Here is a 24,293-nt window from a genome sequence, read left to right as displayed (position 1 = left end):
AAATTATAAATAAGTTGGAATTTTTTCGTATATTTCATTATCAACTTTCAAAACCACCACTACTTATAATTTCATTGTGAACATTTTTACGATTAGGATTATGAAAGGAAAAAAAATTATGAAATGTATTACTAGAATATTACAAATTTTTTAAACTGTTCCTTTAACTATTTACATTATTTCCATATTGATGATGCATTTCCTCTAAGTTTTTAGAGTCCAGCGGAAGGTAAATTGAATCAGACATCCCTGGTGATGTGTTTAATTAGTAGTTTCTTGAACCGGTTTAGTGAATTGGCATTTTTAATATTTGCAGGAAGATTATGTTTTAGCGCCTCTGTATTTTATATTTTTCTGTTCTATGGCTTTTCTGAAAAGCAGAAACTTCAGGTTTGCTTAAACTCTTAAACTGTACATATTTCTTCTTCTATTGTTACGAAAAAGGATCTAAAGAGAGAGGAGGAAAGTCTGGTGTCTTCAAAGCATTGTAAAGAAAGAGTCTCAGCTTTCTGTAGCAGTTGATAGATGCTTAGGAGTCTCACTTCCTCGCATCTCAAACATACCGATGCATTCCAGGGAATGCCCTAAGACTGAACGAATGCACCGATTGAGAATGGAGTTGATAAAGCACGAAGATTTAGAAAAAAAATTATTTTGTAAAATACGAGCGGCAGCAAAAAGTGTTTATAATCTCATCTAGAAATATTTGAATTTGGGATTTGATATTATGTATATACACAATCCAGTCAAAATTATGACATATACATATTAATCTCGCCTACTTAATAGTGAGTGTGTCCTCCTCTTGCAGCAAGTATGCCGCCACACAGCAAGTCATGGGCTCTATAAGGCCTCTGAACACTGTTAGAGACGGTAGGTAGTTTTTTAGCATTCAGGGTGCGTTCTGGGGGTATAAGGGCTCCAAAAGACATCAGGAAAACATTCCCCATACTAAAACATTGCCTCCACCTGCCTGTTTCCGTTAAACCAGAACACAAGAGTCATTCTTCTCAAAAGAAAAGAAAAAAAAAAAAAAGAGGCATAACAAGAAACGTTATTCACGGAAAAGACAACTTCCACTCGCCAACGGTCCAATTACGCAGTTTAGATGCAAACTTTGGCAGTCACAACTAAAGATAAACACAGAAGAGAAAAGAGCCAAAATTTCAAGAATTAAAAACAAAACAAAACAGACAACTGTTGGCGTAAAACAAGGAAAACAGGAACTACAAAAAACCCTAATGTAAATAAAATACTTCATTTAACTTATCTTTAATTAAATATCAAAACTATGAGGTACTACATAACAAAGTTCGTTATGTAGTTCCGCAGTTACCCGTGGAGTTCAAGTAGGCTGACAACCTTCCCAATTACGGAGGTCGTCATCCTACGCACCTTCCTAGTGAAATGGGTTAACCATGTTAGTAGTATAATAAGAACACTAGAACGTCAAGGCCAACCTCAAAGTTTACAACAGAAACAAGATTTAATTATTTAGCAGTAAAATGTGTTTGGTTTGTTTTGTTTTCTTTTTTTTTTTCCACGGTGTGAACTTGTACTATACTGTTAATAATTTACGACTTGATTAATATAGAGAAAACGATCTGATAACGTTAATATCCATTTATTTTCATAAATAGTTAGAGATAACTTAGTCTGATGAACTTAAATGGAGTAATTTGATATTCAATTTGATTATCTTTAATGGACGGATTAAATGTTTTATTTATTTATTTTTTAATGAAAACCCCAAACACGAGAGGTAGTAGAACCTATAGTACTTAGTACCGTGCATTGGTTGAAGGTTGAGAGGATATAAAGGTAAACTGCAGCATTATTAATCCAGTGCAGGATAGAAGCCTCCTCAACCGTTCATGTTGAGGGAAATGAACCATAATCCAGCACAGGTTGGCAGATCGACTGTATTTAGTAGTCAGCGGCTCGGCTAGAACCCCAGTCTATCCAAAGAGCGTGTGTTGCTGTACTCCCGCTCTTGACCACTCGGCTACGGGGGACTTGAGTATACTAGATTTGAATTTCTGTAGGTTGCAATTTTCAGGAAATACCTATGAAGGAAGTATATAGTAATAATCGTATGAAGGAAGGTTGTTCCAGAAAACGAAAGCAGAATGAATAAATAAGGAAGATAAAAAGGTGGTTCTGTGAGTTGAAGTCGCACAGCTTGAAGTGGAAGAAAGAGCGGGAATTATAGAAGCCAATTCAGAACAGCGCCCGGGGAATATTTATAGAAGTTATGTTGTTATTTGGTTTTTAGGAGCATTAGCAACTAAGGCCATATTGCTCCTGGGATATGCGGTGGTCATTCCCTGACCTTGCCGCATCCTCCGTATTTGGTGGTCACTCCCTGACCTTTCCGCCTCCTCCGTATTTGGTGGTCACAGGAATATTTATAGAAAAGGCATGCAGCAGAAACAGAACGTCTATGGGACAGAGACTGTTAGAGATGAGTCATTAATTAATTAACCTAACTACCCACTTTTGAATGGAACCTAGAAGCCAGAGATAGGTTTGGGGGGCAGCGCCCGAAGACGTGGGAACAAAGTTCCATCTGCATAGAAAAGTAACGCCGAGTGCGTAAGAGGAAACCCAGTTTTTTCGATGCATAGGAAGCAATATTTGTAACGTGCTTATGAAAACAGGGAAATTGTGCAGCTAGATATAAAATTATTTGAGCAATGCAGAAATGCTTCCAGGACAGCTCATAGGCTTTTGCCAATAATATACAGAAACTTTGCTAGTACGGATAGGGTGGTGATTATCACTTTGTATGAGGCCATGGTTAGGCGGCATCTTGCGTACTGTATATAGGTCTGGAGGCCTCACTTTAGAAGGATGTAATCTGCTGGAATTTCTGCAGAGGACATCCAGATTGGTGAAGGGAACAAAAGGGTGCCCTTACCTGTAAAGGCTTCGGTTCTGCAAATTGCAGCATCTCACCAGAAGAGGCACTGCAGGGAGATCTGACTGAAGTTTTTAAAGCCTTGAATGGATTGAGTAAGCTGAATACTAATGGTATTCTTCCACTTGCTGAGACCACACAAGAGGGAGCATAAATTAAAGTTGAGGACGAATGATTGTATATATGTGCGGAGGTTTGCCTTTAGCCAGTGAGTGGCTGATTGTTGGAACAGACTTCCATCTGTTGTGGAGGTGGATGAGTTGAATAAATTCAAGGAAGAACTGGTCAAATTCCTGGAGGATACAGATGGGTGAACTATTATTATTTATTTTATTTTTGGCTATATAAGCTTGCTTTCTTGCATTATTTGCCATTGCAGTTTAAATATCTAGGAGCTATTGTGCAGATGGATGGTTCATCTGATGATGAGATTACAAGGAGAATTAATGAGGGAAGAGAAAGGTCTTGGGAATGTTGAATCCAATATTATGGAGCAACAACATTCTCCTCAAAACCAAACGATTACTATATAATGTAATTTTTCAGAGTATCTTACTATATGGATATGAGATTTGGACTATAAAGGAAACGCAAAGGAAGAAATTGTTAGCTGTCGGGATGGATTTTTGGAGAAGATCAGCCCGAAGATCTAAACTAGAAAGAGTTAGGATAAAGACATAAGAAAAGCAATGGACGCTCAAATAAACATCATCGACAAAATAGAACAAAAAAAAGATTAGAATGGTATGGACATGTTATGAGAAGAGAGAGAGAGAAAGAGAGATTACCTAACAAAGCAATGGAATGGACACCCCCTAGAAGGAAAAGGAAAGGAAGACCTAGAAGCACATGGATGGAGGGAGTGAGGGCGGCTATGGAAAAGAAGAAATTGAAGAATGGTTATACCTACTAGGTTATACCATGGACCAAAGTCAGCTAGGATTGATATCACATCCCTTAGTTACCACCTACTCGTTCATACTATGTTCATAGTTATTAAGACTGATGTAATGTTTTATCTAGACATTGATGGCATTAATCAGCTCTTCTCACCTTTATTAGGTCTTTGATTTAATTTTTGGTTTTTGCTATAGTTTTCACTGTTTGCATCACCTTCACAATTGAATATTTTACCTTTCAACTGTTAACCATTTGCCATATCTACTATATATATATATATATATAAATATATATATATAAATATATATATATATAAATAAATATATATAAATAAATATATATATATATATATATATATATATAAAAGAGTTAGGTCGAGGATAACTGTTGATACAACGGAGAAATCCAAGTAGAAGATTTGCCATTGCTACTACATCCCTAAAAATTACGATTTCTTGACCGTGGACAGTTAAGTAATTAGAATAGAACTATTTTCTGAATTCCTGTTTGAATTCTGTTAGGCTGAAGGTGAGCATTTTGGTGCTGATGCAGTTAATCTTCCTAAGTAAACAGATGGTATTTAATTGCTGTTTATACACAGTGTGCCAATTAAATAACGAGACTGAAGCTACTACAAAAAAGAAAGAAAATAAATAACACTTACTGCAAAGTAAGGTTATACATATATTTTCGAAGTAATCGCCTCCGATATGTACACACTGTTTACATCTTTTATACAAGTTTTGAAAACACTTCTGAAACTTCTCTTCTGGTACCGCTTTCAGCTGGTCGGTCACTACAGCCTGGATGTCCTCTACTGTCATGTATCGCGTTCCTTTCATGGCTGTTTTCATTTTGGGGAACAAAAAGTAATCTGCGGAGCCAAATTCGGTGAAATGGGGGGTTTCGGTGACTGGAATCGATTTTTTTTTTTTTTGCTAAAAACACTCGGTGCAACACTCGACTCTCTTTTCTCGTTGCTCGAAACTCAACGATTGTGGTACAAAACGGGAACATTTTTTTTTTTCTTACCCAGATCTTTTGGAATTTCTCGTACAGATTTCTTATTGCTACAGATCATCTCAGCAAGCAACCTCGTTGAAATTTATCTGTAATCAGTCACAATTTTTCTAACCTTTGTGCCAATCTCCGGTGTTTGAAAAGAGATCGGTCGGCCAGGTCGAGAATCATCCTTAAACGACTCAAGTCCTTTACAAAAACGAGAAAACCATTCAAACACCCTTGGTCGAGACAAACATTTATCAGCATAAACTGTTTTTCAAATCGTCAAAAGTTTCCGCAGCATTTTTACCCAATTTACAATAAAAAAGTTGATAACTGCTCTTTGCTCTATTTTCAATTTTCTGACGACGACATGCACAGAACTATTATTCTTCCCGTCATAAATCACAAACTACTGACCGGACAAGTTTCAACTTGCACTCGTTGGAAAGAGCACACTCTAATCATGGACCATATTGGCCTCTTAACGTTAATACTAAACACAGAGCACACTCAGTCTCGTTATTTAATTGGCGCACTGTGTATGTCTAGATTTAATATACTGTAATTTCAAATAATAATAATAATAATAAAAGTCACTTAAGTGGATAAAAAAAATGGATCGTTTACAAAATTCGGGAGGTTCTGTTTAGTAATTAAACCGTTCAGGTGAGGGAAGTGTGATTTTTGATTTCTACCATAAAATAAACTAATATTTCCTTTCAAATTATATCAAATACTTAAATTACACCTTTAAAAATGAAATTCTCTTTAAATGCGCTTACTTTTAGCTAACTTATGCTTCAAGTTTCGATTTTGAAAGGCTGGCGGATTACTTTAAAACTACCTGCCTTGCATACCGATGGAGATAGACAAACAGCTGTTTCACAAGCATCGTGCACCGCACCGAGCTAACTGCGAAGCTGTTCATGTTTCCGCAGTCACGTGATTCCAACGTCACTCCGACCTCCAATAAGGTTTTCTGATATAAGATAGGTCATTCCTACCTTAGCATCAATCGATCTTGCTACTTTACCCATCTTGTTAATTATAGGACGTGAAAAAGAAATTGAAAATGTTACTTGGTCTACAGATAAACTACAGATAAGGAATTAAACAAAAGACCACAACTGGAGTTTTTGGATATTTCGATCTGTCGCGTTTCATCTGTATCCTTGGTTTAGGCTTCGGTTGGTTGATTGAAGAAACAGTTCACATAACCAGGTAACGTTTCTAAGAGTATGTTTTTAGAGTAATTTTTGCGAAGTTTGTTTTAAAAGTCTCCTTAAATGTTGGCGTAAATAATTTAACAAAATGAAACTGCTAGAGTTTTATTTTTATATCATTCTCAGTATGAAACTAGGCGGTAAATTCACTCGGCTTTTAATTAAACAAATCATTTATCTACATGATTATCTTTGTAAATCTGAAAGATAATATCGAAAGAAGTTTATATATTACCACGACTGCTTAATAATTTTCACATTTTTCTCTCTCACAAAGTTGATGCGCTGGTCACTTTGTTAAATAGCGTTCCGGACATTGCCTTCTATCGGATTTCTTCCGTTCTTGGCTGTCATCGCACCACATTACATCAAAGATTTTTGTCCCGCTGCAAACAGCCAGTGTCTGGTTTAACGGGGCGAAGTGGCACAGTTGCCACAGAGCCCACAGTCTGGGAAGGGCGGGGATAGAAAAAGAGAAGCAAATTTAAATAAATAAAATAAGAAACAAATTTTCTTTTTATACTCCGGGACGACCACACGGTCAGAGGAGTTCACAAGATAGAGAGAGTACGAGAAACAGCACGTATTTAACAGTCACGGGCTTGATCACAGGTCACTCAAAGCAGGTGTACTTATGCACCTGCTTTGAGTGACGCCTGACTACTGCTCTTTAAGTGTTTTAAAGATCTGAATTCTTTTCTGAAGTTGTAGATCTCAAAAACTACGGTGAATTGGCAGACATTTGGGGTATATTTATATTTTTCACTCTCAAAAAGTATAGAAACGTTATAACAGGGGGGGGGGGAGGCCACACAGTGTATCTTAAATTACAAATCATCTTTACTCTCAATGCATGAAGACAGTCTTTTTCAGAGGTAGATTTATGGTCTGCGGCCCTGTGCGTTATCCCTTTTGTTCAACTAAATAACAGTGATTATATCCGAAACTGGCATAGGGCTAAATGCATAAGAATTAGTTAATAATAATAAATGCACAAAATGTGATAAATAAACACATAAAAATGGGTTAATTAATAACGTGATATATTTTTTACTAAATTGTTAAAATAGTTTTTTTTTTTCCCAGTCGGTTGTTAATGATGATGTATATAGAGTACAGTGGTAGGGTTTCTTGGTTAGGTGTTAATATTCAAAATAAAAGTAACCTGCTGTTCAACTGGAATCAGTTTATAGCAACTGCAACGATATCTCTTGTCGTTGCAGTTGTTATAAACATTTATATAATGTATGTATTACTATAAAAAGTTGTTTTTCTTAAAAATATATATATATATTTCACCACTTTTTTATTTATTGTTATAATTTTTTTTATTTTTTACACCGCGGGATTTTTACTATTATTTTTTTCTTTTCCCTTTTCTGGAGTGGGCCTCCAGAGGAATGTGGCTCACCTTTTGGCAACATCAGGTGGGTCAGAGTTTCGAATTGAGATTGTACGAGCTCTACTGGGACCGACTCACCTTTCTGGGTGTGGCCGAGTACCTGGAATCATCTTTCCAGGTGACTGATGCTTCTGGGTAGCCAAGAGGCCAGAACAGAACACAAACCTACACCAACACATTTCTGGCAATTTATAGATTCTGTTCTTCACACAGTTACGAGGCAGAGTTGAACTAAAGCTCTAGGAGCGCCCATACAAAAAAAACATATCCTAAGAGTTGCCGGCAGATCTCACCATAGTGTGCATAGTGTTAGGGGAAAGGCGCCTTCGGTAGTTTCCCACATCTGCACCATATAAACTCTGGGGAGACAAACAGTATCACTGTGAAAGCCAGAAAGTGTTATGTGTTTTAAATGAAGTATTATAGTTATAGTAGTAGTGGCATGTGATGCAAGAAAGCAAGTGTATGCAGCATCAGCCAAAAAATAAACTCACCATTCCCTCCAAATGTATGTCCAGTTCCTCCTTAAATTTATTTGTTATTTGTTATTTGGTTTTTTTTTAGGAGCATTAGCAACTAAGGCCATATTGCTCCGGGATATGCGGTGGTCATTCCCTGACCTTTCCGCATCCTCCGTATTTGGTGGTGACGGGCTCGAACCCCGGTCTAATCAAGAAGCGTGTTCTACGCACTGCCGCTCCTTCCCACCTGGCTACGGAGGCGCCTTAAATTTATTTAACCTATCAACTTCTACAACGACAGATGGAAGTTTGTTCAAGCAATTAACCACCCGCTGGCTAAGGGCAAATTTCCGCACATCTATTCTACATCTGTCTTTTCTTAATTTGAATTTATGCCCCCTTAGGTTCGTAATCTGAACAAATGGAAGGATCTCATCAGAATTAAGCAGGCTCAACCCATTCAAGGGCTTATACATCTCAATCAGATCACCGCGCAGGTGCCTAGTCTCCAGCCACTGCAATTTGCAGAACTTAAGCCTCTCTTGGTAAGAGGATCCCTTCATTCCCCTCATCAATCTTGTTGCCCTTCTCTGTACAAGCTCAAGCAAATCTACATCCTTCCTAAAATGAGGCCTCCAGACTTGTACGCAGTACTCAAGGCACGGCCTGACCACTGCCTTATACAGAGGGACAATCACCTCCTTCTCCTGCTAGCAAAATTCCTATATATCATTGACAAAACCCCATGACCTGCCCTGGCAGCCTGTCTGCATTGCTCAGAAAACTTCATATCTGACTGCACAATTACTCCCAGGTCTTTTTCATTTTCTACCACCTTAAGTGTAGTACCACATAGTTGGTACGTTTGTCTGGGGTTACTTCTACCCATATGCAGTACTTTGCATTTGTCAAGGTTAAACTTCAGTTGCCACTTCTTAGCCCATCTGCCCAAGTTATCTAGATCCAGTTGCAGTATCACACTACCATTACTGCCATTAACAACCCTGCCAACGTTTGTATCATCTGCAAACTTCGACACTAAGCCTGATATACCTTCATCAATATCATTGATAAATACACAAAACAACAGTGGACCCAACACCGAACCCTGTGGGACTCCACTAATAACATTAGTCCACGAAGAGCAGCACCCATTGATTACCACCCTCTGTCTTCTCCCACTCAACCATCCTTTTATCCATTGTAGTAACTTACCCTTAATACCATTCTGCTCCAATTTGTACAATAGTCTTCCATGCGCAACAGTGTCAAAAGCTTTCCTGAAATTCAAATATATGATATCAAAATTATTTATTGCATCCAGTTCTTTTGTAACTACATCATAATGTGATGTGAAGAGAAGACCTGGATTAGGCTGTAAGAGAGTGACTACGCCTCCCCAAGATCGATATTTGAAACTGCTACGCCTTCGTAAACGCCATGCTAGTGCTCCTGATCTAAAACTGGACTTTTAAGATAGCCTCTGGTGTTGAAACAAGTGCACGAACTATCCAAAGACGGCTTTTGGAATGTGGTTTGCATGCCTATCGGCCCAACAAATGAGGAAGAAGCCACTTGCTTGGGCTAAAACGCATGTTTCATAGACAAAAGAGCAACGGGACACCGTCATTTTTTCTGACGAATCGAAATTCAACCTGCATAGCTCGGATGAGCTATGCAGTCTATCGTGTCTGGGCAATCTATCCTATCTATCCTAGATAGATATAGATAGATCTATCCAATCTATCCTATCGTGTCTGGGCAATTCTGCCCAGACACGATAGGAGGGAGTATATGATGAGAGCCGTGTCGATCAATTCGGCCCTGGAAAGATTGTGCAAGGCTCAAGGGGTAGAATTTTTTTCAGCCTGGACTGTACTTGTTAACAGGAGAGATTGCTTCTACAGGGATGGGATACACTTAAATAGAAAGGGTGCAAGAATATTTGCTGATGCTACCGAGGCAGTGTTAGGTGGATCGGAAAACTGCTAGTTTGGGGGGGGGGAGACAAAGACCAATAGATTGACAGTAGCCACTGGCAGAGGTGAAAGAGATTCTTGCACTGCTTCTATTAGAATGAGCAGAAGCCTGAAAAACAAGATGCATGATATTTCAGAGACTGCTGGGAGCCATTGCGGTACAAGTAAACACATGGGTTGTGTTAGGGTAGCTAAGAATAGAAACAGGTGCAGGTATACTTGCGTGTACACCAATGCTAGGAGTTTAGTAAATAAATTTGATGAATTTGAGGTATTGCTCAAAACATCAAAGGCAGATATTGTTGGGATATCAGAGACGTGGTGTCACACAGATATAAGGGATGCAGAACTGGAATTTGGGGAGTACAACGTCTACAGAAAGGATAGACAGGATAGGAAGGGGGGGGGGGAGGGGTTACGCTATTAGTTAAGAAACACATAAAAACCAAGAAAGCGAAGCCAGTCGATATCGCTGGACAGTACAGTGTTGAGTCAGTTTGGTGTGATATAAGCATTGGGAGATCAAAATTGAGAGTAGGAGTGTGCTATAGGCCTAATGACTCTGATGAGTATAATAGGAAACTGTACAGGGAAATAGAGTGGGCCAGTAAATCAGAGAGTCTTATAATGGGAGATTTTAATTTCCCAGATATTGACTGGAATTTGGGGGCTGGTCACTCACACACTAGAAGGGCTTTGGTGGATTTATTGGATGATTGTTTTCTACATCAGCATGTTCGGGAGGCAACTAGAGGGAGTAATACTCTTGATTTGATTATCAGCAGTGATTCTTCATGCATTAAGAATCTGCAGATAAATGAACCACTAGGTGGCAGTGTTCACAGTGTGCCGAAGTGGGATTTACTCAAAGAGGTAACTACCATTAGGGGTAAAGGGAAGGGTTATTGCTTCCGTAAAGGCGACTACGATGGATTGAGACAGTATTTAAATTCTATACAGTGGGACCAACTGATGATGTTACCAACAGCAAATTCAAAATGGGAAGCATTCAAAGAACTTATCTTGGACGCTACTAGGCTTTACATACCAACTAAGAAATATTGTTCAAGGTTTAGGCCAAAATGGATGTCAGATGAACTAATGAGGCATATGGCAGAGAAGAAAAATGCATGGGATACTTACAAATTAACACATGACACAGAAGCCTATGATAGATACAAGTTGATATGCAACCAAGTTACAAAAGGAGGTTAGGCAGGCGAAGGCAGATTACGAGAAATCCTTGGCAAGGGATGCAAAGAAAAACAGAAAAAAAGAGTTCATTACTTATGTAAACTCTAGAAGGAAGGGGATGAATCAGATTGGTCCACTTGATATTGATGGGTCAACTGTTGATGATCCTGCTCAGGTAGCTAACAAACTAAATGAATATTTTGCATCGACATTCACACATGAGGAGCTATTCAGCGAGGGGAATGCCAGAGGTGTATTCAACTCTGGCAGTAAGCTAGAGAATCTTGTAATAACTGAGAGTAAAGTGGAGGAGAAATTGTTGAAGATAAACACAAGAAAGGCATGGGGTGGATGGGATCTATCCAGTTATATTAAAGGAGGTAGCAAAGGAAGTAAGCAAACCCTTAGCCATAATTATGAGAGCTTCCTTGGACTCAGGGGAAGTACCCATGGACTGGAATACCCATGGAGTTGTGCAAATGTGACCCCAATTCACAAAGGAGGATCAAAGGCTGACAAGTAATTATAGGCATGTGAGCTTAACTTCTGTTCCAGGAAAATTAATGGAGGCACTGGTTAAAGAAGCACTGCAGGATCATTTAGACAAGACTTCAGTTATAGCTCGGACACAGCATGGTTTTGTTAAGGGGAAGTCTTGCCTGACCAATTTGATTGGATACTATAATGCAGTAACAAAAGAACTGGATGCAGGGAATAGCTTTGATATTATATACTTGGATCTTAGAAAGGCTTTTGATACTGTTGCACATGGAAGACTGCTACACAAATTGGAGCAGTGTGACATTGGAGGCAAATTGCTGCTATGGATAAAGGGGTGGTTGAGGGGGAGAAGACAGAGAGTGGTAATCAATGGACACTGCTCATCGTGGACTAATTATATTAGTGGAGTCCCTCAGGCTCAGTGTTGGGTCCATTATTGTTTTCTGTATTTATAAATGATATGGATGATGGTATATCAAGCTTAATGTCCAAGTTTGCAGACGATACAAAGGTTGGCAGGGTTGTCAAGGACACTACTGACACTATGCTGCTGCAACAGGATCTGGAAAGTTTGAGCAGATGGGCTGAGAGGTGGCAAATGAAGTTTAACATTGACAAATGTAAAGTACTACACATGGGAAATAGCAACCCCAGAGCAACGTATCAACTCTGTGGTACTACACTGACAGTGGTAGAGAATGAAAGGGACTTGGGGGTTGTTGTGCAGGCAGATATGAAGTTCTCTGAGCAGTGCAGACGGGCTGCAAGAGTAGCTCATGGAGTATTGTCAATGATATACAGGAATTTTTCCAGCAGGGATAAGGAGGTGATTATTCCCTTGTATAAGGCAATGGTCAGGCCACACCTAGAGTACTGTATACAGGTCTGGAGGCCTCATTTCAAGAAGGATGTAGAGCTGCTGGAACGAGTACAAAGAAGGGCAACAAGATTAGTGAATGGAACAAAGGGGTGCTCTTACGAAGAAAGGCTTAAGTTTTGCAAATTACAGTGTCTGGAGACTAGGCACCAGCAAGGTGATCTGATAGAGGTGTATAAAGCCTTGAATGGTTTGAGCATGCTCAATGCTGATGGGATTCTTCCTCTTGCTCAGAATAATCACCTGAGAGGGCATAAATTCAAATTGAGGAAAGACAGATGTAGGATAGACGTGAGGAAATTTGACTTTAGCCGGCGGGTGGTCGGTTGTGGAACAGACTTCCATCCCTTGTTGTGGAAGTTGATAGCCTAAATAAGTTTAAGGCTCAGCCGGACAGGTATTTTGAACGAACAGAGGGGTGAAGTGGAAGTGTTTTTTTTTTTTTTTTGGCTGATGCTGCATAAGCTTGCTTTCTTGCATCAAATGCGTCTACTAATGCTAATGCGAAGCGATATGCCAGAAGACGAAAATCGGAGGCATACCATCCTGACTGCAAAGTTCCCCACCGTCAGATGACCTGGGGATGCACAAAAAAGCAAAGGGGTGGGGGCGAATTAAGTTTATTAACGGAACGTTGAGTGCATGGTGATCTCTATAAAAAAACTACATTTTTTAACAGAACTCAGCACCTTGCCACACAGCAAAATTTATAAGTTTTATGCTATTTAGATTTAATGATGAGTTTGTCTTCCTGTCTCACAAGGCTTAAAACATATTTACACCAATGTTTTCCCTCGTTTTTCTCCCTTATGGTGCAGTCATATCTCGGAAATGCTGGCATTAGTGTTGGATTGGCCCAGCAACAGTGCAGGTTTGAACCCTTTTGAAAATTGCTGGTACATGTCGTCTAAAATTGCTCAGAAGAAGCCAACAAGTAAGATTCAGCTGCAGAAGAGCATTGTAAGGGTGTGGTACCTCAAAATTAGACAACCGCATATCCAGAAGTTGATATGGCAGATCGTTGCAAGGCTGTAATTGCAGCTCGAGGAGGAAGAACAAAATACTGAGGACTTATTTTGATGATTTACAGTACATAATACTATTACATTCATTTGTCATTTCAGTTTGTGCGCGTAAATGCAATAAAATGTATGTTTGGTTGTCACGATTGACATTTGCATGATTTCTCATATTTCCATTAATTACACATTTTATCCTTTGGGAAGATATTTATGGCAATTAGGTATATCAGGTGGAGTCTTTTTATTGGATTTCATTCATAGAGATATATATCCCATCCAACAAAAGGCATTTCCAAAATTTCTGCAACCCACAATGCACAAAGCACATTATTGGCAAAATTCACAAGTGATGCAGTTTTTTTGTCTGCCACTATTTAAAAACCAGTTGTCTCAGGGGAAAAGAAAATCCGATGAGAGAAATTAAATACTTAAATAATTAAATTAAATTGGTGTGCAAAACTTTAAGACCAGTCAGGTTTTTACCTGTAGCGTCTCATAGGAGTGGTCTGGATATGGGGGGGTTTGTGGTTGTTGTAGGGTTTTAGGCGCATCAGCGACTCAGGCCATATTGCACCGCTGGATATGGGAAAAGCATACCAAAGGAACCTCGTGAGGTACAGAAATGATAAAGGCAACAACGCCGAAACAACAACGGAAACAAAATGAGAAGCAAATGTATGGCTGCAGTTGCTTCTCATTTTAATGCCTACACTGTGCCTGTGTGTAGATCTGTGGAATTTTTCGTTTCATATGACTCCGAACTGTATGAAGGCCATATGTAATTCTGCGCAGTCAACAGAATACTATAATTCAGTTGCGGTATGAACTTTTGTTATTCGAATTGAAACTTTTCATCATGTATCGATAAACTGCGGTATATTCTTTTCGTTTCTGAAACTTGACTTGAATCGCATCTGTCTTTCATGTGCTAGATGTTCTAACAATATAATGTTACTTCGAGAAACAAATATTTCCTAGAATTCGGTTTAGGTGGAAAATCCATTGATAACGTGTGGCTTGTCTGTCATTTATTCACCCAGATATTGACAACCGAACGTCCAAAGTTGATAATTTGCTTAGTGAAGCTTTCAGTGACAGATGACTATAAGAAACAAAAGCGCATAAATTCTCGCTATCGTCCGTAAATTTAATTTATACTCTGCTATGAATCATGAAACTTGCCACAACTGACATTAAATGACTATTGTAAACGTGCAACTATTTTCAGGATGAGGAGAATTATTCTTGCGATCCAGTTGCAGTTGTGAAACCCGTGGGGGGGGGGAGTAGTACAGTGGTTGAGATCGCTGCTCTTCCACACTGTATGCAAAAAAAAAAAAAAACCTGAAGTGCATTGTGTCAATAATGAAGTTCTTAGTAGGTGGCGTTATATTGTGGTACTGATTTTCATGGTATGGCTTGGGGCGTTTGATGCTTTGCTGGTAACTACACCGGTGTGCAAAACTTAAGGACCAGTCAAGTTTTCACCTGTAGCTTCTCAGAGGTGTGTTTTTTTTTTTTTTTTTTTATGTAAACCCCAAACACGAGAGGTATTAGAACCTATAGTACTTAGTACCGTGCTTGGGCTGGAGGTTGAGAAGACGAAAGAAGCTATTTGTTGACATTGGACTTGAACTTCTGTAGAATAATTTTCAGGAAATACGTATGAAGGAAGGTTGTTCTAGAAAACGGCAGTTGAATGAATAAACGAGGAAGATGAAAAGTTGGTTCTGTGAGTTTGAAGTTGGGCAGTAAATGGATGTTGGCTGGTGGCGGCACGTGTTCGGACTGTTTTGAAAGAGAGAGCAGAAATTATAGAAGCCAATTCAGAAGAACAGTGCCCATGGAAGTATCTAGAAGAGGCATGCAGCAGAAACAGTACGTCTATGAGACAGCGAGTGGAGAGACTCTGTTAGAGATGAATCATTAAATAACCTAATTGCCCTCTTCTGAATGGAATCAAGAAGCCTGAGAGAGGTTTTGGGGGCACCACCCCAGATGCGGGAACAATATTCCATGGCAGGGCGGATTTGCGATTTATACAGAGTGAGCAGCTGTTTGGAAGAAAAGTAACGCCGACAGCGAAAGAGAAAACCAAGTTTTTTAGATGCAGCAGAAGCAATATTTGTAATGTGCTTGTACCAAGAGAGATTAGAAGTCAGGGTAATCCACAAAAGAGATATCATTTTACTAGAAATCGGAGCGTCACTAAAGATAAGCATAGGAGCAGAAGAATCCTTTTTGCGAGATATAAGACAAGACTGAGTTTTAGAAGGGTGAAATCAACTAAGTTGCCATTGCCCCACTGGAGAACCGGAAGATCGGCATTTAAAGAATTGGTAGCAGATTTTCGAGAAGTTGAGACCTGGATATGGGAAAAACATACCAAAGGAACCTCGTGAGGTTCAGAAATGATAAAGGAAACACCGACACAACAACGGACACAAAACGGTACAGAGGGACTTCATTCAAAAATGGCAACAGAGCACTGCCTGCCATAATACAATTGCATCACTGCCAAAGATGGAACAAAGGGAAGAGGTGATCCTCAGTAGGAGATATGACCACTCCCTAATGTCGATGCAGTCTTTGCACCATCTGCCCATACTTCGAACAATGTTGTTGATAAGTTCTTGCGATAACATCGTCCATTTCATGTCAGCGCCATCTTCAGCTGGTGAACGTTTTCTGGTGGGTGTGGACGTGCTGCTAGGCGTCTCCCCAGAGTGTCCTATATGTGTTCGATCGGATTTAGATCGTTGGAACGGGCAAGCCAATTCATAAGAACAATGTCCTCACTTTCCAAAAGCATATCAACAGCTGCAGTGCAATGAGGTGTGGCGTTATCACCCATAAACACGAACTCGGGGCCAATGGCACCTCAGAATAGACGCACATGGAGGCAGGATCACCTCAGTACAGTAGCTTGCACCGCTTACAGTACCGCCTTCCAGTATCTGGAGTTGTGTATGTCCATCCAAGATAACGCCTCCCCAGCCGAGAACACCCCGACCGCAATATCGATCCATTTCAGTGATGTTTGCGGTGTGATACTGTGTGCCAAACTCTCGCCAGATTAGCTGACATCCAGAATCGCTGCTGAGACTGAATCTACTCTCATCAGTAAAGAATATCTTACCCCATTGCGCTGCTGTCCAGTCCTTGTGTTCGATACACCACTGTAAACAATGTCTCCAATGGGCAGGTGTTAAAAGGAACACTTGTTAACAGGAGATACTGCTTCTACAGGGATGGGATACACTTAAATAGAAAGGGTGCAAGAATGTTTGCTGATGCTATCGAGGCAGTGTTACTTGGGTCGGAAAACTGCTAGATTGGGGGGATACAAGGACTAATAGATTAACAGTAGCTACTGGCCGAGGTGAAAGTGATTCTTGCACTGCTTCTATTGGAATGAGCAGCAGCCTGGAAAATAAGATGCAGGATATTTCAGACTGCTGGGAATCATTGGGGTGCAAGTAAACACATGGGTTGTGTTAGGGTAGCTAAGAAAAAGAACAGGTGCATGTATACTTGCGTGTACACCAATGCCAGGAGTTTAGTAAATAAATTTGATGAACTTGAGGTATTTCTCAAAACATCAAAGGCAGATATTGTTGGGATTTCAGAGACGTGGTGTCACACAGATATAAGGAACGCAGAACTCGAATTTGGGGAGTACAATGTCTACAGAAAGAATAGAAAGGGAGGAGGGGTTATGCTATTAGTGAAGAAATACATAAAATCCAAGGAAGTGAAGCCAGTCGACATCGCTGGACAGTGCAGTGTCGAGTCAGTTTGGTGTGACATAAGCATTGGGAGATCAAAATTGAGAGTAGCAGTGTGCTATAGGCCTAATGACGCTGATGAGTATAATAGGAAACTGTACAGGGAAATAGAGTGGGCCAGTAGATCAGAGAGTCTTATAATGGGGGATTTTAATTTCCCAGATATTGACTGAAATTTGGGGGCTGGTCACTCACACACTAGCAAGGCTTTTGTGGATTTATTGGATGATTGTATTCTACATCAGCATGTTCGAGAGGCAACTAGAGGGAGTAATACTCTTGATTTGATTATCAGTAGTGATTCTTCATGTATTAAGAATCTGCAGATAAATGAACGACTAGGTGGCAGTGATCACAGTGTGCTGAAGTGGGATTTACTCAAAGAGGTAACTACCATTAGGGGTAAAGGGAAGGGTTATTGCTTTCGTAAAGGCGACTACGATGGACTGAGACAGTATTTAATTCTATACAGTGGGACCAACTGATGATGTTACCAACAGCAAATTCAAAATGGGAAGCATTCAAAGAACTTATCTTGGAAGCTACTAGGCTTCACATACCAACTAAGAAATATTATTGAAGGTTTAGGCCTAAGTGGATGTCAGATGAACTAATGAGACATTTGGCAGAGAAGAAAAATGCATGGGATACATACAAATTAACACGTGACACAGAAGCCTATGATAGATACAAGTTGATCTGTAACCAAGTTACAAAGGAGGCTAGCCAGGCGAAGGCAGATTACGAGAAATCTTTGACAAGGGATGCAAAGAAAAACAGCAAAGCGTTCTTTACTTATGTAAACTCTAGAAGGAAGGGGATGAATCAGATTGGTCCACTTGATATCGATGGGTCAACTGTTGATGATCCTACTCAGGTAGCTAACAAACTAAATGAATATTTTGCATCGACATTCACACATGAGGAGCTATTCAGCGAGGGGAATGGCAGAGGTGTATTCAACTCTGGCAGTAAGCTAGAGAATCTTGTAATAACTGAGAGTAAAGTGGAGGAGAAATTGTTGAAGATAAACACAAGAAAGGCATGGGGTGGATGGGATCTATCCAGTTATATTAAAGGAGGTAGCAAAGGAAGTAAGCAAACCCTTAGCCATAATTATGAGAGCTTCCTTGGACTCAGGGGAAGTACCCATGGAGTTGTGCAAATGTGACCCCAATTCACAAAGGAGGATCAAAGGCTGACACAAGTAATTATAGACCTGTGAGTTTAACTTCTGTTCCAGGAAAATTAATGGAGGCACTGGTTAAAGAAGCACTGCAGGATCATCTAGACAAGACTTCAGTTATAGCTCGGACACAGCATGGTTTTGTTAAGGGGAAGTCTTGCCTGACCAATTTGATTGGATACTATAATGGAGTAACAAAAGAACTGGATGCAGGGAATAACTTTGATATTATATACTTGGATCTTAGAAAGGATTTTAATACTGCTGCACAAATTGGAGCAGTGTGGCATTGGAGGCAAATTGCTGCTATGGATAAAGGGGTGGTTAAGGGGAGAAGACAGAGAGTGGTAATCAATGGACACTGCTCATCGTGGACTAATGTTATTAGTGGAGTCCCTCAGGGTTCAGTATTCGGTCCATTATTGTTTTCTGTATTTATAAATGATATTGATGATGGTATATCAAGCTTAATGTCCAAGTTTGCAGACGATACGAAGGTTGGCAGGGTTTTCAAGGATACTACTGACACTATGCTGCTGCAACAGGATCTGTAAAGGTTGAGCAGATGGGCTGAGAGGTGGCAAATGAAATTTAACATTGACAAATGTAAAGTACTACATATGGGAAACAGCAACCCCAGAGCAACGTATCAACTCTGTGGTACTACACTGACATTGGTAGAGAATGAAAGGGACCTGGGGGTGGTTGTGCAGGCAGATATGAAATTCTCTGAGCAGTGCAGACGGGCTGCACTGCTCAGAGAAGAGTAGCTCATGGTGTATTGTCAATGATATATAGGAATTTTTCCAGCAGGGATAAGGAGGTGATTATTCCCTTGTATAAGGCAATGGTCAGGCCACACCTAGAGTACTGTATACAGGTCTGGAGGCCTCATTTCAAGAAGGATGTAGAGCTGCTGGAACGAGTATAAAGAAGGGCAACAAGATTAGTGAATGGAACAAAGGGGTGCTCTTACGAAGAAAGGCTTAAGTTTTGCAAATTACAGTATCTAGAGACTAGGCACCAGCAAGGTGATCTGATAGAGGTGTATCAAGCCTTGAATGGTTTGAGCATGCTCAATGCTGATGGGATTCTTCCTCTTGCTCAGAATAATCACCTGAGAGGGCATAAATTCAAATTGAGGAAAGACAGATGTAGGATAGACGTGAGGAAATTTGACTTTAGCCGGCGGGTGGTCGGTTGTGGAACAGACTTCCATCCCTTGTTGTGGAAGTTGATAGCCTAAATAAGTTTAAGGCTCAGCTGGACAGGTATTTCGAATGAACAGAGGGGTGAAGTGGAAGTGGTTAATTTTTATTTATTTATTTTTTTTTTTTTTTTGGCTGATGCTGCATAAGTTTGCTTTCTTGCATCAAATGCTTCTACTAATGCTAACACAGCATACTGGCAGTCGGGCAAACAGTCCACCTTTGTGAAGTCACCTGGCCACAGCAAACCACGATATGCTGCGTCGTGTGCAGCTGGTTTGCAGTGGATCCCGCTGTCTGGTGTCGGTCCCTCTCGGCCTGTAGGAGTATATAGCGGTCATCATTGGGCGTTGTTTTTCGTGGCCGAATACCACTGGTCCTTTGAACAGCTGTACCTGTCATTCTGAAGGCCTAGCACGCATGGAGACGATACTATGGGCGATACCAAACTCTGCAGCCACACTCCTCACACTTCGACCTTCCCAATTATTCAACACTGGGTAAAGTCATCCAGATGTTGTCTACTGGTCATTTCGTTGGGGGATGCTCTGTTGTCTGCCTACTTGGTTAGTCGCACAAGTTTACTGCTCCTGATTTTTTCTTTTAAAATTACTCTTAACAATAAGTTTCGTTTTAAAACTTATGCCATCGGATTCCTCGTCGTGTGGACTATCCTGGGAGTAAGTTTATTTTTGACTTTTTTGGGTTCTCCGCTGAGATATTTTTGTTATTTATCTGGCGCTATTGTCTATGGGTCGGATCACCACGCTGCCATAGACAATGCATTGGATAGTACGGTCACTATCTTTGGGCGCCACGAATATATCTAGGTGACCTTGACTGGGATGGGGCACAATATGAGAAAGAGCAAATGATGCCTACAACAACTACTTTGTAGTTTATTAAGAGTTATCTATGGTGTATTTAAACACCGATATTATATAGATACCAAACTCTTAAAGTATTATGCCTTGTGCATTTATTTATTTAAAAAAAAAAAAACTAGAGTACTGTATACAGGTCTGGAGGCCTCATTTCAAGAAGGATGTAGAGCTGCTGGAACGAGTACAGAGAAGGGCAACAAGATTAGTGAATGGAACGAAGGGGTGCTCTTACGAAGAAAGGCTTAAGTTTTGCAAATTACAGTGTCTGGAAACTAGGCACCAGCGTCGTGATCTGATAGAGGTGTATAAAGCCTTGAATGGTTTGAGCATGCTCAATGCTGATGGGATTCTTCCTCTCGCTCAGAATAATCACCTGAGAGGGCATAAATTCAAATTGAGGAAAGACAGATGTAGGATAGACGTGCGGAAATTTGCCTTTAGCCAGCGGGTGGTTGGTTGATGGAACAGACTTCCATCCCTTGTCGTGGAAGTTGATAGCCTAAATAAGTTTAAGGCTCGGCTGGACAGGTATTTTGAACGAACAGAGGGGTGAAGTGGAAGTGGGTTTTTTTTTTTTTTTTTTTTTGGCTGATGCTGCATAAGCTTGCTTTCTTGCATCAAATGCCTCTACTAATGCTAATGCTAATGATTAGGTCCCTCCAAAGATGCCTGGTTGCCAAGCTCTGTAACCCAAGTATTTTAAGTCTTTTTCTCATATGGGTGCCCTTTTACTGATCTCACCAAGTAATTTACCCATCTTACCCTTTCAAGAAGCTCACTATCTCTTTTAGATGCTGTCTCCAAACTTGAACACAGTATTCCAAGTAGTCTTACAATTGCCTTATACAGTGGAGTTATGAGTCCCTATCTCTACAAACAAATGTTGCACAAATCATCAATTAAACAGCACGGGCCTTACTTGCTGCCTGTCAACACTACTTGGAAAACTTCACGTCTGACCATATCTTACCTCCCTAATCCCTTTCTTCCTCTACTATTTTTAGGTCAACCATATTAAATATGCAAGTTACTTTGGGGTTGTTATCTTCAAATGTGGCATTAAAACATAGCTGCCACATTTCTGACCATTAGCATCAGCAGAGGCATCTGATGCAAGAAAGCAAGCTTATACAGCATCGGCCAAAAAAAACCCAACCATTTCACCCATCCATTCGCTCCAAAAGTCTGTCCAGTCCTTCCTTAAATTTATTTAAGCTATCAACTTCTGTAATGACAGATGGAAGTATGTTCTAGCAATCAACCATCCGACAAAGGCAAATTTTCGCATACCTATTCTACAACTGCAGTAGTTCTACATCCTTCCTAAAATGAGGCCTCCAGACCTGTATGCAGTACTCAAGGTGTGGCCTGACCATTGCCTTATACTAAGGGATAATGACCTCCTTATCCTGCTACCAAAATTCCTGTATATCATCGATAAGACTCTGGGAGTCTGTCGGCACTGCTCAGGAAACTTCATATCTGACTACACAATTAACCCTAGGTCTTTTTCATTCTCCACTACCCTGAATATAGTACCCATACAGTTGGTGCATTATTCTACTGCTACCCATGTGTAGCACTTTGCATTTGTCAATGTTAAACTTCAACTACCATTTCTCAGCCCACCTACCCAACCTTTCTAGATCCTGTTGCAGTAGTGTACCATCATTACATTATTAACAACCCTGCCAACCTTTGTATTGTCTGCAAACTTGAACATTAAGCTTGATATACCTTCTTCAAAATCATTGATAACTATACAAAACAACAATTGGCCTGACACAGAACCCTGATGGATTCCACTAATAACATTAGTCCATGAAGAGCAATGTCCATTGATTACCACTCTCTGTCTTCTCCTACCCAAACATCCCTTTATCCATAGCAGCAACTCGCTCTTCATGCCACACTTATCAAATCTGTACAGCAGTCTTCCATGTGCAACAGTACTAAAGCTTTCCTGAAATCCAAGTATACCATATGAAAATTATTTTTTGCATCCAGTGCCTTTGTGACCACATTATAGTATCCAATCAAATTGGCCAGACAAGACGTCTCATTAACAAACCCATGCTGTGTCTTAACTATAACCAAAGTCTTGTTGAGATGATCCTATAATGCTTCTTTAACCAGTGCCTTCATTATTTTCCCCGAAATATAAGTTAAACTAATAGGTCTGTAATTACTCGTGTCACCCTTTGATCCACCTTTTGCGAATTGGGGATACATTTGCACTTCACCAGTCTGTGGGGACCACCCCTGAATCCAAGGATGCTTACATTCTTTGCTGCTTCCTTTAATATAGGTGAATAGATCCCATCCACCCTAGATACTTTGCTCTCAGTTATTACAAAATCATTTAGCTCCCTGTTAGAGTTTGACAAGCTTCTGGCCTGCACTTCTCTATAAAATTCCTCATGTGTGAATGAAGATGTAAAATACTCATTCAGTTTGTCAGCTACTTGAGCAGGATCATCAACAGTCGAACAGTTGATATCCAATGGATAATCTGATTCATCCTCTTCCTTCTAGAGTTTACATAAGTAAAGAAGTCTTTGCTGATTTTCTTTGCATCCTTTGCCAAAGATTTCTCGTAATGTGCCTTCACTTGCCTAACCTCCTTTGTGACTTTTGATTGCAGTCTACTTATATCTACCATAGGCTTCTGTGTCGCCTTATAATTTATATGCATCCTGTGCATTTTTCTTCTCTTCCACAAGTCTCAGTTCATCTGACATCCATTTATGCTTAAACTGTTACAGTATTTCTTAGTTGGTATGGAAAGCCTAGTAGCTGCTAAGATTTAGAATTTGCTGTTGGTAACATCATTAGTTGGTCCCATGGTACAGAATTTAAAAACTGTCTTATACCATTGTAGTTACTTTTACGAAAGAAAAACCCTTCCGTTGACGGTAGTTACATCTTTAAGTAAATCCCAAATCAATACACTATGATCACTGCCACCTTGTGGTTCATTATCTGCAGATTCTTAATGCATGTATAATCACTATTGATAATTAGACCAAGAGTATTACTCCCTCTCGTTGCCTCTCGAACATGCTGCTGTAGAAAACAATCATCCAATAAATCCACAAAAGTCTTTTTTAGTGTGTTGGTGGCCAACCCACAAGTTCCGATCAATATCTGGTAAGTTAAAATCCCCGATTAGAAGACATTCTGATTTACTGACCCACTATTTCTTTGTATAGTTGTTCAGTGTGCTTATCAGAGTTGTTAGACCAATAACACTCTCCTATTCTCATGTTTGCTTTCCCAGAGCTTATGTCACACCAAAATGACTCAAAATTGCCCTGTCCACCTATATCAACTGGATGCACTGCCTTAGATTTCATGTATTTCTTAACTAACAGCATAACCCCTCCTCCCTTCTTATCCTGTGTATCCTTTCTGTACACACTGCACTCACAAAATTCCAATTCTGCAATCCTTATATCTATGTGACACCACGTCTGTGATATCCCAACAATATCCACCTTTGATGTCTTGACCAGCACTTAAAATTCACCAAATTTACTTATTATACACCCAGCATTGTTGTACGTGCAAGTATACATGCATCTGTTCTTACTCTTAGTTAGCCTAACAAGGCCCATGTATTTACTTGTTCCATGATGACTCCTAGCAGTTCTTGAAATCTCCAGCACCTTGCTTTCCAGGTTACTGCTTATTCTAATAGAAGCAGTGCAAGAATAATTTTTGCCTGCGGCTACTGTTAATCT

General features: G+C 39.9%; 2 protein-coding genes across 2 annotated transcripts in view; one reads left to right on the top strand and one right to left on the bottom strand.

Annotated features, from left to right (window-relative positions):
• The window catches only part of LOC150078336 (fucose mutarotase-like), a 126,432-nt gene that overhangs the window by 81,456 nt on the left and 20,683 nt on the right, over window positions 1–24,293 (bottom strand). The window lies entirely within an intron of this gene.
• The window catches only part of LOC150078335 (uncharacterized), a 66,846-nt gene continuing 48,440 nt past the window's right edge, over window positions 5,888–24,293 (top strand). The window contains exon 1 of the mRNA XM_090384713.1: window positions 5,888–6,046. The gene's annotated coding sequence lies outside the window, so the exon portion shown is untranslated. The remainder of the gene's footprint in view (window positions 6,047–24,293) is intronic.

This window comes from Mastigoproctus giganteus, chromosome 11 (assembly GCF_048544385.1).
Source record: "Mastigoproctus giganteus isolate SK-2022 chromosome 11, ASM4854438v1, whole genome shotgun sequence".
Lineage (NCBI taxonomy): Eukaryota > Metazoa > Arthropoda > Arachnida > Uropygi > Thelyphonidae > Mastigoproctus > Mastigoproctus giganteus.
This window is presented reverse-complemented; position numbering and strand designations above follow the sequence as displayed.